Genomic DNA, 12,382 nt, shown 5'->3' on the forward strand with positions numbered 1-12,382 from the left:
TTGTTAGGAAATACAAATTTCATAAAGCTCCAGTGCAGTCCACTGCCACATGGAGGTAAACTCTAGGAAACCAAACACAATGGTATTCTGGGATGCAGAAGAATCATCATTCCATCTGATACAAGAGAAACTCTTAAAAAAGCTTTACATGGAGGAGAATCAGGCTTTGTAATTGGTTCACCCTTTAAAGGTTTGGAGCTGCCTTGTTTCCTTCCAAGTACCCAAAACCTCTATAGAGGGGAAGCAGTTGTTTCCTGCATGCCAAAACGCTTTGTCATTTACCAAAAAAACTGCCTGAAATAGTTGCTAACATTTGTTTTCCCCTCTTCTGCAAATAAAGATGTAGATATGTAAAAAAAGTTGGTTAGTCTTCTCCATCCTATCACTCACCTTTGACACTGATCCATCCAATTTCTGCAGGCAGTGCTCCCCTGGACAGCAGAAGGGCAAGGTCCTGAACTGCCAATTCACATTCCAACTGTGAAGTCACTTCCTCCTCCCCCCACTGCGTTTAGCAGGATATGCTTATGGGTCCTTCCAGGAGAGGTGAAGAGCCTCTTTAAGGAGTGTGTCAGGCCACAAGGACACAAATGCCACTGGCAGGAAACTTGTGATGCACAAACTATGCTGTGGGATCTCCAATATGGTATCAGGGGGGTGATGCAACTGGGGCATTCAAGAAACTGCTCAGAGGAGTGGGTCAGTTGATCTCTTCTCAGCAGTCAGTGATCTCCTGGAGCGGTGCATTAGCAGATATGATTGGGTTTTGTAGAGATCAAGAACACGATGGAAAATATCACTACAAGTTTTTCTTAATCCCTAAGGGCACCTTCTGCACAGTCTATTGTCACAGAGGCAGGAGAGGCTACCTCTCCCTATGGCAGCCCCACACCTTACCACATCCTTGTTTTGTCCTCACTACTGGTTTTCACTGTTGATACTAGGCATGCTCACCCATTTACACACCTCTGCTAGCACCATGTGGCAAAGCAGATAGAGCCCTTGGAGCTTCAGAGAAAACCCTGAAGAAAATGCAGCAGAAATGGAATAACTGGGCATCTACATATGTCATGATAGACCAATGAAGCTTCCAGGCACTGCTCTTCCATAGACCTGAGATCTCACCTGAACTATTCTGCTTTTTATTCCTCTGCTCTTTCTCTATAGTCTCACTGTATGCAATGCTTATTCAGTTGCACGCATCCCTCATATTAAAATAAAATCATAGAGCAACGGCATTTGATCAGCAGTCAGCCACTTGGGCACGCAAGCATGCAAATTTCTTGGCAGAGTTTAGATTCTAGCATGCAGCCTTACTAGCACAGAAAGGAATTGTAATAATTCTATAAATTGAGATTTTCCAACAGCTACCGGGAACTGCTGGCTGTCATCTCGGGACAAGGACAAAGACAGCAGCACTTCTTGCGGTGGCCACATACCGCACCATTACGGAGGCTCGGGTGACTTCAGCACACTAATGCCGATAATGAGCTTGCAGCAGCGCAGATGATCACACATGGGTGAGCATTCAATTACTCACCCTGTGGTTAACACACAGTGAAAGCGAAGTATAGCCACACAGGCCTCCACGACTTTCATTTTATAATGCGCCATTAAACCTCCATCAAATAATGACAGCTTTGTCCCACGGCCTGGGGCTGAGCAGGGGGTGGCCCATCTCATTTTGCAGCGCCCACAGAAACCCAGCTCAGGCCCTTGCCCACTGATGCTGGGGCACCACTGCCTGCCCTGGGCAGGGCCTGAAGGGGCGACTTCAAGATGAAAATATCCCTGCTACATTCCCTGCTCCCGATATCCTCCCAGCCTTACAGATGAGATGTAATGTAGCTCAGCAGCCTCAGAAATAAAGAAATGCCCCCCTGAAGCCCTGAAGTACATATTTTCAATTTTTTTTTTTATGTCCTAGTTTGAGGGATTGACATTTTTATCACACAGATGTGAAACATTAAGTGTAGCTGGTGTGGGAAACTTTTTGCAATGGAACAAAACAATTTCTAGTACTCTTGCCACAACCCATGAAGCTACATAAAAAAAAAAAACAACACTTCAGCGGTTAAGTATACCATCAGCAACAGCTTCACCTCCTCGTGAAGACAGTTCCTTCGAAAAATAGTATTTTCACAGATCCTTATGTGTCTAAATAGGCAGATATGTTCTTTGGAGATTTTCCAAATAATATAATAGGGAAATAATTACCATTTAAAACAAGCTAAAGTTAAAATAAAAAATTAGATGCCCAAACACTCAGTTCACTTCGTAAAATTCACTTTTTATCTGTCTGCGTATTTAAACATCTGTATATACTGAAGATATACCATCTCTACAGTGTTACTGTACTATACCTGTGGGCTGTATTCTTAAATAAATTCTTACTGTAGGAAAATCATGAACCTGAAGACTGTGTCCTCACCAAAATTAAGATTACTACTAGAAGTTCAAATACTACTAACTAATAAATCAGATTATTATTTTTAAAAAAAACAGCACTGAAAATAATCTTTTCACTGCTTGAAGAGCAGATTCTTTGATTTCCTAGGATGAAGTTTTCTAAAAGCAAAATCATATTAAAACCAAACCAACAAAAAAAAACCACCAGCAAAACCAACCAAACAAAAAACCCAACAAACAAAAAACCCCAGTCCACAGATATTTTTCCTAGGTCAACTCCTTTAGAGTTGGTGCAAGCCATGTCAGAAAAAGTATTTGGGTAGCCAGCAGAATGGGTGAAACTCCCAATTCACTTAACTTCTGGGCAACTTTTGCTCTCTAAACCCTGCACTAAATACAACGTGGAAACAGTTTCCATTTGTTAACCTCACACAGGCTGCCCTTGCTCTGCAGTAGAAATGAATGCAGGCACTACCCAGAACTGTGTTATTTGGAACCAAATTTTGCCCTCCAGGGCTGTTGCTATTTTTTGACCCACAAAAACACAGATGCCTACACAAACGCCTGTGTAACTATTTCAGCATAGTATGTGGAAAGGAGCAAAGTGGTAGATGACAAAACAAAATTAGCATTTCCAGCTTCCTGCCTCCATCACTTCTGCAACCAAAGTAATTTAACGTAAAAGCTTTCAAGGTACCAAGTTTTTCATAAAGAGTTTACTGGCAGGCCTGCCCAGCTCAGTCCCGGGAGCTACAGGGGGACAAGTGCGGATGGATATGTAACTTTCACTTTGACTCATTAGGGCCATCATCTATGCAGGAAAAGATTTTCCAGTAATGTACACACAATATGGTGGCACACAAAACGTGTTTTATTTTCCTGACACTTAAACCCCTTCCCAGATAACAGAACCTAAATTGACCCTTATGAAGCTGAGATGTAAGTGCTCACATGCAAGCCCATGTTATAACAAGAGCAAAGCCAGGACTATATTGGAGGAAGGATGTGTACCAGCTGACCTGGGCACATCCACGCAGAACCTGCCCACGAGTTTCTAAATTTTTAAACTTTGAAATACAGAAAAAAAATGAGCGCTGCAACATCAGTTACCATTGGAGAGTAAAATGGTGGCTATATCCAGTTTTAGAGATGAGTAATGTAGACCATAAACACAGCAACATTTCTAGAGAGCAACTATATTGAACTCCAGTTCTCTAACTGAATCTGGGCACCTTTTTTGAAGACAGAAAGGTGCCTGTCCCCCAGCCTGAAGCAGGATCTCAGTTTCCTTAGCAATGGAGACAGCTTTGTGGCTACCAACATTACTAAAAAAAAATAAATATTATCTTCAGCTATATAGTTAAAATCTGAGCTCCTCAAGTTTTGCTGGACTTCTGATTGGAACCATCCCTACATCTACATGACATATGAAAAAACAAAAGCAGATATACAAGGGACACAGAAGTCATATGCATGACAATCCAAGCTAGAATCAGCAGCTCCCCCCAACCCCAGTTTCAGCACGAAAAGGGGAAAAAAAAGAAGCATTTGCATAAATACATTTTGTATCTGCTGATGAATCTTTCACAGCTTTGCAGATACTTTTAAGTAATAATATTGTCACAATGGTTGTAGAACAAATTTGTGACTAAACAGATAAAAAAACCCTACATGCCTGTGAAGGACCCAGCAGCAACCATTTAGGGAATGGATTCCTTGGAACTGAGCATTCATAATCCAGTGCCTACTGTGCATTCACTCCCTTCAATGGCTATGGTAATTAGGTTGTCTCATGTTATTGTGACCTACAATCTATCTATGGGGACACTCCAGGGGAGCTCTGGGTCCTAAATCTACTAATTTCACATTTAGAAAGACCCAAGCATTACAACAATGCTGAATTGATATGCAGAACATTCAGATAATTTTAAACACTTGAATCATTGTCCTCAGATGTAAAAAGATCAGGGCTTCCTTCAAGCGCACATTGTGCAAATTCACTGGGTGTGTCACATTACACTGAAGGGATGTTTGCTGAAACGCAACTGGGCCATGGAAGTGGTAGTTGATTAAGTGGAAAAAAAGGAGCCTTGGGCACAATGACCTTTATAAACCATGTATAAAATTTAAGCTGAGATTCACAGCAAACTTCTTTGGTTTTGGTTGGTTTTTTTTCTCTATGCTGAGAGAAGATAAGGTAATAAACCAGAGCATACAGTAAGTTTCTTGCATAAGTTACAACCTTCTTATGAAATTTTGCTCAGTTATCTAGCTTCTGGCTTTAACAGTATATTATCACTTGATCCAATCCTAATAAACAGTCCAGATAAAGTTACAGTCTAGTAATACCATCGTGTTAAATAGTTCCTCAGTGCCTTAACATTTGCAGTCGTGGATGACTTAATAGCATACTCATACATTATAGCTGAATGGGCAATCACACGGAAACCTTGCAAACAAGCTGCCAGTTTAGGACAGAGCATCAACCTAGAGCAGACAACCTACAGTCTATTTCTGTATAAGAGATTTTTGGGATCTTCTTACAGTCTCATTTACTCAAATCTAACCGAAGTGCCATTTCTTAGAGACAAGCAAATGTTCCCTACGAATTTCTGGATGTTGGCAGAAGAGCTCCAGAAAGCCTTGCAGCAGCTGCTCTTTAGGACATTGCTAAGCCCACCTTCCCAGCCCTTCACCCGCAGCTTAAGCAAACGTGGCAGCCTGGGGACTAGAGAAGGGAGGCAGAAGTACACATCTCCCTTGTGCCCTGCCACAGAATGGGAAGAGGAGGGCAGATACCTAGGGAGAAAACGTCAAAGCGCCTCAGCAAGATTTGCCAGATCTTTCAGAGCCCTTACTAATGCAATAAATTCATTTCTGGGACGGTTAAAAAAACCCTCAAATCACTGCCACAGTGAATGGTTAAAATTACATCCTGTAAGTTAGATTGAACACAAAACATGTACAGGTTTTCCACTAAGAAAAATGAATGTATTTATCTTTTTAATTGAATCTAGCCATATAAAATGATCTTGTTAAGTAGATTAGAAATCTTATGAACTGGGCCCCCATGTGGTTTGCCTTTAATATTTGTGCATCCAATCACTGTTTTTGAAAAGCAGGAATTACTCATTGCAACCCTAATGTTATATTTACTCAGGATTTAGGACTATCTTAAGATTAGACTTGACTTAATTGTACCAAAGTATCAGCAACCTTGGAGTCAGACTGCTGAAACTGATTATCATTTACGTACCCGATACCTACATTCTGCACATCTGTGAAGAAGAAAAAGAGACTGCTACTTCTTGCTACTGCTGGAATAAAATTAGAGGATATCTGGGAAGTCTGAAAAACAGTTTTATCCAGAGGCTCCAGTGAAATATTTATTTTTTAATGGAAAAATTTTAAACATGAAAACTGTTCTACTAAAAAATATATGAATTACAATTAACTGTAATAGCAAGAAGGCATTTCAGGAGTCCTTGTTACAGACTAGGAGCTCACATCAATTGCTGCACACAATATGCATTAGGAAGAGGTGAATAGTCAGTCACTCCTATCTTTTCCTTGCAAGGGATTCACTGACACTTCGACTAGATCTGCAGAAGCAGCTCTGCAGAGAGCAGCCAGACACTGCCCACAGCCAGGGCACAGAACAGCCCCTCTCTCACCACATGCCATCCTTCAGCTTCATCGTCAGTTCCTTCACAACACCTGTGCTCCTCTCAGCTTTTGCAAGACAAGGAGGCAACTTCAAAAGACTAAAGGGAATGCGGTCAAAGGACCTTAAGATTCCTATTATGCTGTCACTGTTTCTGTATTTATGCCTTAAATGTCAACAGCAAATTACACCTATATGCTTTCTTTCTAAATCACTCATTATCAATTCTCTTTGTTTAACCATTAGCTAAGTAAGCATATATATGGACATCTGCTTATATTATTTCCAGCCTGCCTCTTCTTCACTCACATTACAATTCCTGGGGAGATATTTCAAAAACTGTGATGGGAAAGCCTTCTTAAGCATCATGTTTAGGTCTTGCGGCAATACTAGCCTTGACCTTGTTCTACGTGAAAGGTACTGCAGAAGTTCAACACAGTGGCATGTGGTTCTACCTCTGGAAGCTTTGCAGGTAATATCATTTGTTTAATGAAGCTGAAGTGTTACCTTAACTTGTCAAAAGAGACTGAAGAACAAGGATAGCAGCTGCAAGGAAGGAAAAGACACAATTCCTAGGAAAACATTTGCTTTTATCAGTCAGTAAAACAGTACTGTAAGTCTGCGCTATATTTGTCACGGGGAAAACAAAAAAGAAAGAAGATAGTTATTAAGAGTCTGTTTGTGTTTCCTACATGTACAAAATGACCATTACTTGTAAAATCAGTGTTTTGCATAGATCAGAGCAGGAAATTAACAACAGTCACCATAGATTCAAATGCAAGACAATATACGCTTTCATAATATAGAATAAAACCTAATATACAATAAAAGCCTTAGACTCTAAAAAAAGGCCATCCATAAATAAATATAGCTATAAGCACTCTGGACTTCTCTATCAGAGGTGAATAATGAAGCAAGATAGCCATGATCAGACCTTACGTGTGACGACTGTAATACTATTACGCATCAGTTTAAATCACTTTCAAAAAACACCACACCCCAAGCTTCCAATTTAGACTGACTTTTTAATATATTTTTCTGAGGAACTGCATAGTGTACTTGCACTTAAGTTCTATAAGAGACATAAGCAGGGATTCTTGCATTTACTATGCAGAGTACCTTAATAAGACATATAATATATCCTTTTGTCCCCTAATACACAATGCTGAGGAACTTCTCAGTTTAATTACATAAATATGGCATTTTTCAAAAAATGTTTGCAATATAGATAAAAAAACGCAAATGTTTCTACTGTTATTTGGTTTTGAAAAATAAATAAATCTACTTTGAGGTGCTAATTTCTACCTTACACAGAACAGACAATGCCAAAGAGTCCAGAGACTCGATTACAAGGTGGCTGTTATCAAGAAAGAAGTATTCTAAAAATGCAGAGGCCTCAAACGGTTTGTTTTGATTTTGAAATAGACAATCTGTCTGAAATTCTAGCCAGACACTGAAGTGGAGCTGAAAACCTTTGCCTTTAGGATTTATCTTTTATGCAAAATAAATGTTTATTGTGGAATAGTTCTGTAAGGTATACATGAATCATTTTTAACCACAATATTTCCCAGATAAACAGAACTGCTGTGTTTATAATGAAAATTATTTCAGTTACGTAGATAGCTCAGTTCATAAAACATCTGACAGCATGGAAGAGGTATTTGACAAGCCCTAACTGGTATTTTTTCTCTAATCTTTCAGGTACTTTCTGCTTGTGAAAGGAAAAGCAATGAAAAGTATATGCAGAAAGAGAAAACTGCTTGGAAACAAAATCCTTTTCCCTAAAAGTTGGGTGCAGTTGCAGGGATCAATGAGGGAAATCAGGTAGAAACAGCCTGCTTACTCCTGTGATCAAACCGCTGCGTCGCTAAGACTGGGGCCCAGTAGTGCTTACTTGCATAGAAAATATGAACTAATCTCATCTTGTTTGACACAACAGAGGGTCAAATCACACAGGTGTTATTTCCAGGTGTTTCTCATATATTGCCATTACGTTATTATTCATTCACCCCATTCAATGGGGCTTTAGGAATTGGAGCCAATTGCTCCCATTCCCCTGAGCTCTTTTAGAAACCTACCCTGTATTTTCCTCTCTACGCACAAAGAACAGTATCACAGGTCTCTGAGAAAATAATACCTTGCAGAAGAAGCTGCCACCTGAGCCTCTCTGGACTCAAAAGAAGCACAGTGCAGAAACCAGAAAGGAACTCAAATTTGAATGAGTTCCTACAGTCAGGAAATTTTTAAAATAAACTGGATTTTTAAGGAAAAGTTGGAAGGAAAAGTGGGTAGCTAACATGTCAAGACAAAGAATGGAATTGCTGCTAATGACCTTGACTGCCTTTTACTGCTTAGTAAGCTAATTATATTAAACAAAACCAGAGCAGAGGAAATTAGAAGGCATGTTGATGTTTCTATTCCTTCCAAATCAAAACGGTAGCCAGCATGATGTAGGAAAGCCCCTTCAAGTTACATACACTGAGAAAGCTATAGTATATAACATACAAGCAAAGCCAAACAAACATTCTAAGTATATTTTGGTTTTTAACAGCCAAAGGCTATCCCTACTGTGGCTGTGCCCTCACACATGCCACATGCTCTGTAAAGCCGAAACCCACCTTTCATATCAGACCCTAAAAGAATATTATAGCTAAAGGTGAAGTTGAAGTGAAGAACAGAAATTACCTCCTGAAGCTCAACATGTTTGATAATCTCAGAATGGGTAATAAAACTCTTCTGCGACACAATCTTTTGGATGAGCTTTCAAGAAGTTTTTTGGAAGAAGATATTTTCTGAATTTGTATCACAAAGCTACTGGTTAGTAGTCATGTTTTCTGGTAAAAAGCTATTTGCCAGTTAATATCCCAAAAACATGATTTCTGGAGCTTTACAAAAATTATGCAAACTGCTGAAGTAGTTCTGGGCTCACCAGTATGCATAAATTGGCAGCTGACACAGCTACTGCTAAACAGCCTCCCCCAGGGATAGCAGGGCTCCTGAAAAGCTGGGTAGTGTAACATGTATAGACAGCACATGCCTACCCATCCCTACTTGTATCCCATTCTTGTGGTGTGAGTGTGAAACCACTCTTCTAACAGAAAAAACACCCATGGTATTCTTTTGCTAAAGTCTGATGTAAAAGATAGAAAATAATCTAGACAAGTAATTAATTTTAAATTAGAAAAGATTTAAATTAGAAAAGTGTAACCCTTTGGGGATAGAGGAAAAGTGGCCTTTTCAGCACCAGCTTAGTGGCATGATCCCAACCCACTAATCCCATTTCTTTATGGTACCTCCAGAAAAAAAACCTATATCCTGATGGCATAGGTAGCCTGGAGACCCACAGCATACAGTATGCAGTGGCCTGACCAGAGTTCCTTACGCATTCAAGGCTATGCCTGCCTGCCACAGCTAATACAATCATGGCCAATAATTTAATTACACAAAGACCAGGGAATTCAGAGAGTAACAGCTCCCATTCTCACGCATAGCACTTATCTCAGGCAGAAAGTCAGCATCAAGGACTGTATGTGCACAAGGAAATTTATTGTTGCAAACCTGCGTATCTGAACATCACACTAACACAGCAGCACTCACTGCTGAACACACAAACTGTCAGGTACGTAAAGCACAACAGAATGGTCTCCATTTCTTAACACAAGTGGAAAAGCAGAGACCAGCATTTCAGCTGCTCTAAGTTCCTTTCAGCAGCAGGCCAGCCGGAATGCCATCCACACTTCCCATGGGTTTGCCACACCGTGAGATTCCCTCCTGCCACTCCCCAGGTCTTCTGGACCCTCTGGCTCCTCCACACACTCAAGTGAACTTGGAGCAGCCTAGCAACCAAGCTGTGCACATTTTTTTAAGTTACAAAAACCATGTCCAAGTTTGCCAAAACCAGTGACCTACATTTAAGAATAAGTAAAAAGATCTCAAAAAAAAAAAAAAAAGAAAAAAAAAGTGTGTGTCAAACTGTTTTGATTATTGTAGGAAATTTATTCTTTCTAATGAATATCACCCCTGCCAAGTGCTGCACTGAAAGCAGTACTACAGACAACAACAGTGATCTGCAAATGGAACAGGGAACACAGATGGGAACTCCTAATTTGCAGGTGTTTTGTTCTATGGTGCTAGTGAAACAGGCAGTTACTCCCCAAAATCACCTTCTGCTGAAATACTGCTGCACTAGCTGCTTTGTGAAATGCTGCTCTCCTCCCTTCCCCCACTCCCACAATCCTTTCTCAGCTCATGAGGGTTCTATTTGCAACGCCACACAAAAGGATTAGTTGTTTCAACTTTTCTGTTTTGCTATTTCCAAACAGCCTCAATCCTGTCTCTTTTGACTGACCTCGACAACATTTTACTCAAGACTCCCCCCCATGCCCCCCCCCCCTCCCCAAAAGTAACCAAGCAATTTTGCTTGACAGCAGTACGGAACCAAATCAGAACAGTGAAAATACACACTACTTTTAAATGCTGCTTGCGTAGCACTGCATCTCTGAACTGAACAAGCATTTTTTGCACTTTAACCTCTCCACACAGCAATACAGGGAATGTGCGTTAAGCCAGCTATGAAACAACAGGTTTTAATGCCATTACTCTTTCTCTAGATTTGCCACTGACATATTCTGCAATCTCGGACAAATCAGTTTGTACTTCAGCTTTCTTAACTGTAAAACAGGTATCAATGCATGCTAAAGAGTCTTAAAACACTTCAAAAGTTTCAAAATTGAGACTTTGAAAAGACTAAGTACCAACTTATTTTCACAGAATGCAGACTGCAGCACTATGGGGAAGAAGTATCTTGACTATGTAATCACATTTAGGACAGCAGCTTGTATATATGTGCTAGAGCAGTTTCAAAGCAAATGTCATTTTTATACTACATCTGCCACAACCACATTTAATAGAAAACCATCACAAGTTTTTTGGTGCCATGAGTCTTTGTAATAAAAGCATGTGGTTTTGTACTAGGCTATAATGGCTCCGCAAGAGCTGTCAGGGTTTATCACATCAAAAATCCATGCACCAAAGAAGGAGTGGCTGCCCAAAGGTTTGGTACTTTAGACACATTAGAATCTATTTCATTAATAACACATATTTGTGCACTTGGGGTTTCTGACTTAGCTTGATCATATTGAAATATTGCCCATGCTTTCAGAAAAAGAGGCTTTTGTTGCGGCACTTCAAGGGCAGATGCACAAATACCACCACTAGTGTTCAGGAGCAGCCAGATGAGAGAGGCTCAGGTGCCAGGAGCCCCAGCAAGCCCCCAAGCCACTATGACATCCAGCACTGTAGGATTTACTCATAACACATCAGTATCTAGTTGAATGGTTTGTGTACCACCTGATTCAGTAGCAAGCGTAGAGCGTGAAATTATGCAGTGTCCCAAGCTCAGAAGAACTGCTGACTGAGGACAGTTGCTTCCCACTGTTAGGCTGTCTGAGATACCAGCAAAAGACATCAGAGAAGTGTTCACTGACCCATGCAGTTCCCAGGGATGAGGCCACATGCAGAGGTGTTTGCATCCCAGCTTAGTAACTGCTCTTTGTGAAAGTTTATCAGGTCAAGATCTTTCTCCATGAATTTCCAATATCTGATTTTAATTCTGCACAGCCCTAATTGAGTGGGAAGGGGGGGGGGAATATGTTTGCTCTTAAATGCCAAGAAACACAGGATCTAGAGTGACAAACAACTGTCTTGATGAATAATTAAACCATCCTTTACTTCCAGCAACTGAAAAAACTCTGACTTTTTCTATAATCGAAAGCCAACTTCTGTTTTACAAAAGCATTTAGACTCCACAATCTTTCAGTGGGAGTGCAAATAGAAGAAAAAAATCAAAACAAAACAACCCACCCAACAGTTACAGAGAACAAGATTTCTGCCCTCTGGAACTAACAAGAATTAATAGATACAACACCATTACATGAGTTGTATGTAGAACTTTGATCCTATTAATTGTATCAATAGTAAAGACTGTCAACACACTGTTTCAAAATATTTCAAAGCAAATTAAGGTATCGGTAAACCCCATTCAAGTTGCCACTGTCACATATACTCGTACCTTGAAGTTTGAAATCCAGAAACAAGGAGCTCTACAAGAAAAGTTACTTGAATAAGGCGGCTAAGGGAAGGCTTCATAAGTAAAGGCAATGTCCTGAAATAGTTGAAGCGCAAATAGCATAAGGCCAAAAATGTCCTTTTTTTAAGTAGAGTACAAAACTGTTGAAGTCTGGCTAAAACAGCAGAAGACAGATGGATTTCTGGGGGAGCAGAGGAACAGAAAACACATTTCTATAGAAC

Source organism: Falco peregrinus, chromosome 8 (assembly GCF_023634155.1).
Source record: "Falco peregrinus isolate bFalPer1 chromosome 8, bFalPer1.pri, whole genome shotgun sequence".
Lineage (NCBI taxonomy): Eukaryota > Metazoa > Chordata > Aves > Falconiformes > Falconidae > Falco > Falco peregrinus.